This window comes from Choloepus didactylus, chromosome X (genome assembly GCF_015220235.1).
Source record: "Choloepus didactylus isolate mChoDid1 chromosome X, mChoDid1.pri, whole genome shotgun sequence".
Classification (NCBI taxonomy): domain Eukaryota; kingdom Metazoa; phylum Chordata; class Mammalia; order Pilosa; family Megalonychidae; genus Choloepus; species Choloepus didactylus.
Genome location: NC_051334.1, coordinates 179,537,496 through 179,545,258, shown reverse-complemented (window position 1 = coordinate 179,545,258; position 7,763 = coordinate 179,537,496). Strand labels below are relative to the sequence as shown.

The 7,763-nt window shown below is 37.6% G+C and overlaps 1 pseudogene; it reads right to left on the bottom strand.

Annotated features, from left to right (window-relative positions):
• Positions 1-5,934: 5,934 nt before the first annotated feature.
• On the bottom strand, positions 5,935-7,241 carry LOC119522498 (annotated as a pseudogene).
• Between the last annotated feature and the right edge of the window lie 522 nt (positions 7,242-7,763).

The following is a 7,763-nucleotide window of genomic DNA, read 5'->3' as shown; positions in this document are numbered from 1 at the left end:
TTTCTGCTGTATACATGTCCAGTTCTTCCTTTACAGCCTCTATCTCTTTTGCAATATCTTCTCTAAACTTTTTGAATTGATTTAGCATTAGTTGTTTCAATTCCTGTATCTCAGTTGAAGTGTACGTTTGTTCCTTTGACTGGGCCATAACTTTGTTTTTCTTAGTGTAGGTTGTAATTTTATGTTGTCTAGGCATGGTTTCCTTGGTTATCCAAATCGGGTTTTCTCAGACCAGAACAGGCTCAGGTCCCAGAGGGAAGAAATATTCAGTATCTGGTCTCCCTGTGGGTGTGACTTAGAAAATTGCTCCACCCTTTGATGCCTCGGGTCACTGTGCTTTTCTGCCCAGCAGGTGATGCCTGTTAGCCTATAATTCTTGACTGGTATGAGGAGGTATGGCGGTGTTCCCCCAGGCTCTGGGGTCTGGTTCTGAATGGAAAGGGCCCCACCCCTTTCCTCCTAGAGAAGAAAGACCCCTCAGGTGGAGGTCATTAGCATTTCAATGGTCTCACTCTCTGCTTGTGCTGTCTCCACCCTTCTCTGCTTCACAGCCCTGGAAACTGAAAATGACTGGGGCTTTCTCCACTGAGCCAAAAAAGAAACAGATAGTCCCCTTCAGACCCAGTCCAAGGCAACCCTCCGGCTCTCCCAGGTCAGTCGTCACCCAAAGCCTCTGTCTGTTTTTTGGGGCTGTGTACCTGTAGTGAGCAGTTCACACTCGCTACTTAAAACCCCAGTTGGAGCTCAGCTGAGCTGTATTCGCTTGCTGGGAGAGAGCTTCTCTGTGGCACCACACGGCTCCGCAGCTCGGGCTATGGGGGAGGGGGTCTCCCGACCTGGTTCCGCAGGTTTTACTTACAGATTTTATGCTGTGTTCTCGGGCATTCCTCCCAATTCAGGTTGGTGTATGATGAGTGGATGGTCTCGTTTGTCCGCCCGCAGTTATTCTGGATTATTTACTAGTTGTTTCTGTTTTTTTGTAGTTGTTCCAGGGGGACTACTTAGCTTCCACTCCTCTCTATGCCGCCATCTTGCCCCGATCTCTGCTGTATTTTTAAATGCAGACTTAGTCTGTATTTTCATCTCTACAAGAAACTAAAGAATTTGATGGAGTCTTTGTGGCCTCCAAACAAATAAGACAAACAATTTTCTGCATTTTTTTCTCATTTCAGCAACAGAACATTTCTTTTCTTTTTTTCCTAAAAAATAGTCTTATTCCACAATGGGATTTGAACAGTATGAATACAAAACCATTACTTTACATTCAAATCTATTCCAATTATAAGACTGTGCAATCTTGCTGTAAATCTTCTCTTCAAGATAAATGTTGATTTAAAGATTAAAGTATGTAATTAAACAAAAATCAGTTGATGCAAGTTGTCTATAACTTTTGTTTATATCTAAGGAGAGCTGTTAAAATAAGCTACCTTCAGTTTTTCCCAGCTCCCCAAAATTGTTGAACTCCTTCCTGTGTTTTGATGCCTATGTCTCAAAAAGTTGCTAATGAAGAATAAAAGAAAAGATTGAATGTGGAGAAGTCAACTTCAGTGTTTGATATTTCCAAATTTATTACATATTGATTTTATTGTATTAAAACAGTCTTGTTTAACCCTTAACATTAGCACAATTTATCACCCTATTAATTAATGTCAAATGATAAATGGAAAGGGATCCACTTTACTCTTAGAAATGAACTTACCTTAGGGATAGTATTGTGTTATATGATTTTCTTTGATTAGAATTAAACCTGGTTTGCCTACTGTTTTTTAGAAGTTCCACTGAAATGATCTCCTTTGCTTAATATGACCGATTACATTTGATTCTGGTGGGGGCTCAAGAAGATACTAGTAACAGGTTTTCTTAGGCCCCAAGGAAAAAAGAATCTCCTTCCGTGTTCACCACCAGACTTGAGCAAGAGGGGTAACCCATTTGTTCTTCCTGCTGCACAAATGCAGAAAGCCAGCCAAATGCTGGCTGCGAGACTCACATAATTCGTGGCCATAAGAACGGACTTAAGCCAGGACATTGATGACCAGAGTAGCTTCTATCCTATCATATCCTATCCTGTCCTATCCTATCCTATCCTATCCTATCCTATCCTATCTTATCCTATCTTATCTTATCTTATCTTATCTTTTGCAATGTTTGAAAGTGCTTTGTAAACAGTCCTTGCAAGAATGCTAAGATGCCTGTAGATATAGTGGGAATCTCTTCCCAAAAAGAAATGAATTTTACTACCTCTTTAGATGGGAGACAACATTATATAAAGGGAAGAGTATGGGGTGGAGACAGTTCTTGGTTCCCAGCCACCTCCACTATGAGCTAGAACTATGGCTTTGGACTATTTACTTCAATGACCCTTCAGCTCTTGAAGAGATTAATATTGTCACCCACAGTCATTCCAAGTGTTAAATTATATAATTCATGTACATCTCAGCAGAATACCTGACACATCATTGTTAGTTATCTGCTGTTAGTACTTTGATAATATCATCCCACTGTATTCGGGCAGCTATCGTGATGTTAAAAGCTCTGCCGTCAGTCAATTTTGGTTACTTCGTAGCCAAATGTTTTTTGATTTTTGTATTTTGTCTTTGCTTTGATTGCTTTTAGATTCCTCTCTTTGGCTCTTTTGTTTTGCCATTTCACTGACATGTGTCTAAGTGTAGATTGTTTTTTATTAATTCTTTTAAGTATATCCTGGGCATATTGATTATTCAAATTGATGTCTTTCATCAGCTCTGGAAAACTCTAAGCCATTTTTCATGTTATTTATCTCCCAGTTTCTCTGTCCTTTCTTTCTATTACTCCAGTTGGACATGTATTAGATATTCTCTCCTCCATATTGCTTAATTTCTTTGCCTCTATGCACTTTCTTCAGAACTATCTTCCAAAATACTAATTTTCTCTTATGTATCTAGTCGCTATTTAATCTATTCACTGAGTCATTTTTATTTCTGAAGCCATATACTGTTTTCATGTCTACAATTTCTATTTCATTCATTTTCAAACACTAATGACCATTTTTGATAGTCACTGGTTGTCTGCTCATTTTTGTAATTCTGTATTTTATTTTTTAAAATAGTTCCTGAGAGCTATTTTACACTCTATCAGAAAAATCTAACAAATAAAACCCTTGGGGTTTAGATGTGTTTTTAATGTTCCTGTGCTCACTCATTATGTCTTGTTTTCTTATGTGTTGGGCAATCTTGATTGTATGTTTATATCAGGTGGATCTTACCATGTGGGAACCCCAAGGAATAAATTGGAAATGCTTTTCTCCAAATGTGCATTTGTGTTTGTCTCCACTTGGTGCCTACAGATGCTACTGATCTGGGACTACATTAGCTTCAGAGGTTCCCAGTGTGATGTGGTGCTCATCTTGATACTGGCGCAAGGCTTGGCCTCCCCCTGTGTTGCTGATATCAGCATTTTCTCTCAATGCAACCTTCCTTCTGGTACTTACTTGCTGTTACATTCTCCACATACTTAGCTCAGATCTTGTGTTTTGGTGGGAAAGAGACCTAGGAGAATTCCCTCACTTGAGAACTAAAATGTATCATGAGGACAACAAACAGAATCAGTTATTTTGCAGTAGTTATTTTGCATATCTTAAGAGAATATGCTCTGCCATAGTGGAAGTGGAAGGCTACTTGTCATATATAAAATGTTTGCTGCAGTATATAGCAGTCGGTCTTCCATTGTTTTCATATTTTTTGGTTGCTTTTTACACATATATTTGCCTCCCTCAGTAGTTTGTGGGCTTTCTTTGAGCAGGAACCCTGTAGTCTATCTACTTCAATTGTATTCCCATAGCTCTCAATAAATAGCAGTTTAATATATAAAGACAAATTCCATGCTCTTTAATTCATAAGAACAGAATATATGGTGAAAACTAAGAATGTGAATTATCGGATACATAATCTGAAAAGCAAAAGATAAGAATCCTCAGATATGAATTTATCTGTGTTTTTATAAAAATAAAATAGAAATGGTCCCCTTTTTGAAAATTCTGTCTCTAGCATTTTGTGTCTTTTTCCCCCACATTTTTACTTCCTTTGCCTTTGCTCCAAATCCCCAGAAAGCAAGATCAAAAACATCAAAACTATCTTATGATATGCCTTGGAAAATAAAACAGGTAAAGAAAGACACATGAAATACTAGCTTATTTTAAATGTGGAGTGTAAAAGGCTGTGTTTAGTGAGACTATATCACAGTTATCAATAATGCCATCACATGTAATGGGACATGAATGGGGCAAAGAACAATTTGACCATGATGATTATTGGTAACACAAAAAATAAAAGTTATAAGAAAGAAAGTTCGGAAATAAAAGGGGTAAAAGAGCAAGAGAGATGCATAGTCAATGCTTAATTATCTAAAGAGCAGTAACACAGATGATGTGCTCCCTACTTCTCTGTGGCTGTCTTTTAGCCACTTAGAGAAATCAGTATGACCTTCACTAGAGGGCAGGGAGAGGAAATTAAAGGAGAAGATTGTCCATTCAGAGCAATCTTAGCAGTTCTTATAAAGGCTAAAGGGGGAGGGTATTGAACCTTCAGTTTCAAAGGAGGTTTGTAAATCATATATTTCTCTTCTCCTTGTTCCTTGTCCCTATTACCCTTAATAATCCAAAATTATACAATACTTACACTTATGTAGATCTATATGTTCTGTCTGACAGTCAAAACTGCAGTGGAGAAAGATAGCTGCTAGGGAGTTCCCACATTTTTCACCTCTGCTGGCCAGAGCCCTGAAATGGATCTTCGTTTTCAAACTACAAATTCAGACACTGCCTAAATGCTTCAAAACTGTCAACAAGCCCTGCCCAAAGAATTAAAAGGATTGGCAGTAACATAAAGCGTATACTTATTGGGTTCTGCCCCAAATCTTCCTCACCTTTGCCTTCCACGGTTAACTGAAATCGGTAAAATGATGCTTGAAAGAGGACAGCTTTCATCCATTGGGATGTGAGTGCCATTGATCCAACAAAGCAAGTAATCCATCAGATAAGTTAGACGTCATGTTGGAAAGAAGAGAAGAGAGTCTTATCGGGGCTTTTGTGGAAGCAGATCTAGTGAATATGAAGGGTTTTAAACCTAAGATCATATAAAGGTATTTCGTTCAGAACAGCAGGTTTTCAAAATATATTTTCCCCTGTTTTAGTTTCTCTTGGTCATTAGGCTCTAAGAATGACTTCCTTATATTATAGTGCCAGGCAACAGTTCAATGGGTACAGGGATTAAAATTACCAAACACTAAATAATTATGTAGAATGCCTATAGTACTCATTTCTATACTCACATACTCATGATTCTTTATTTATATATATATATTTAGGTATATGCATTATCTTTTGTAAGAGTTCAGGAAAAAAGCAGATATGCTATTTCTGCCACCACTTAAATTCTCTCTCTTTTATTTATGATGTAATTGTATATTTATTAAACTACAGTTCAAAGCACAAATTTACATATTCTAAACATACTAAAGGTATTTAATGAAGTCATACTGGTCTTCCACTAACATTTGCTATACCTGGGTGAAAGACATTAAATTTGAAGGACTTTTTTTTTTTTAGCACAAATCCTTACCTTAGTATAAAAATTGCGTACTTATGCATAGAAGATTTAATGGGGAACCCAATTAATGACTTTCCATCTCCACTAAGTCATCCATTTTGTTGCATTTTTCTAAATACTTAGGGGTCGGGCAAACTGGTATGTTTAAATCTGGATACGTTATCCAAATCTCCCATTACCTAAATGAATTATAGTTGAAAGCTGATTTTGTCTGGTTCCAAATACCTATTACTAATGGTTTTTGTTTCCAAGAAAATTAATAGAGTAAGATTGTTCAGATTTTTGCACATTGGGATGTTGACCAGACAAGTTTAACCTGCAACTTTGGATCTAAAGAAGTATTAATGCCTGTTTAAGCTTCAGTGGGAAAGCTGTTTTCTTGGCTCAGTTGAATGCAAGAAGGCACAAAGAAGAAGTTCTTCATCGTGTCTTAAGTAATTCCAGCATTCTTGCATCTCACATCAATCACTAAATAACATCATGTAATAAATATTTGGTCTCTGAAAATCATTAAAAGCATATGGTTCATGGAAAGAATCTGCTCTCATACTATCAAAGATAAACCAACCCCCCACATTCAGCTCAGGAAGAAGACAACTTTTCACAATCTGATCAATCTCATCACAGGATGGACCCCAAAGGCTGCTTGTAAACAGAGGCTCATCTTCCTTGTATTTCTTGTGAACCTCTGCAATGGTATATAAGCCCTCCGTCAGTTTACTTGCAAAAGAACCATAAACACCATTCATATAATACATAAAGGCTGGTTCATCACTTCTGTTTTTTCTTTCCTACTTCTGAGGAAAATTTATCATTTTCAACAACTTTCTTTGCAATAGTATTAACTGCAAGTTGTAAATGCAGAAGACATATAATAGCTTCCAGGTTCTGAAATTATCTTAATGCCAGATCCTTCAGTAAAGTAGACATCCAAAAAAGGACTGATAATATGATTAACCTCTTCTTACTGAAATACAGTTCCCGTGAAGCCTTCACCAATGTTTAACATGTTTATCTTGAAGTCAAATTCTCCAGCCATGTCAAACACACATCAAGCACCAGACAGAGCACGTACATATATTTAAGATACTTTGCAAGCACTTGAAATGTGAAATTTAACCCCAATTATTTGGACATCAAGTTCCTCAGCACATTCCAAGAGATACCTACAGTTCTTCAGTTTAGTGCCAAACTTCATGTTATCCTCTTCACCTTCACTATTATTTTCTGTTGCAATATGTAGTAAGACCTTGGCATTTCTATTATCATGTGAAATTTTCTTCAATTTCATTGTCACATGTCATGATATTCACTCCAATTTTTTATTTATATACTTTAGCTGAGAAACTTGACTTGTACAAACTCATATAAATAATTTTTTTCTGGAGATACACCCAATTCTTGCACCAAAGCCATTTCGCCTTTACTGGAACAAGCAAATGCAGTTCCAAGAGCTGCCAAAAACTCAAGTACAGCTGTAGTGGCGTTGCACTTTACTATGTAGAATGGCTTTATCTGAGCTACTACATTCTGCCACAGACTGTGTTTCTTTACAAGTTTTCCAAAATCTCCCACAAAAAAATACATTTTTTTTCCTGTTAGGGTATGCTCATGAACACAGTTATCAACAACATTTCCAAGGTTTGTTCCTTCATCCAATGTTGTGCATCATCAATAAATCCTTTCTTCTCAGTAGTATTCCACAGAGCTGGAAGTCATAAACAAGGGAAAGCAAGAGACCTAAGCCTATGTCTGGGTCCCTAGAAAATGCCAAAAAAAATGGACAAATTAGGAGATGCAACCCGCCATCACCAGCACCGTTCCCAAGGTGGCTCAGCATTGAAATCAAACTGCTCTATATACAGCACATCTTCTAAGTCTTCTGGGTAGTTTTATATTTGGTCAGAAAGTTCACCATGAGATAATGGCCCAAAGAGTCAGGTAAAGCATCTTCTCTTTTTTTGATGGGATTTTAAAAGACGGATTTGGTTACCTTGGGCAGAAATACCCAAGGCAGCCTGGGTCATAGGCTGTAGGTCCGATGTGGGAGGAAAAGCATGGCACTAACACCAGCTAGGCAGCAGTGGTGGCTGCAGCCCAAGGAGAGAAATAGAGCAGTGTGGCTAAAAGAAGAAAGGTGAGGGTGGGTGAGGAGAAGATTTGGCCTCCTCACACCAGAGA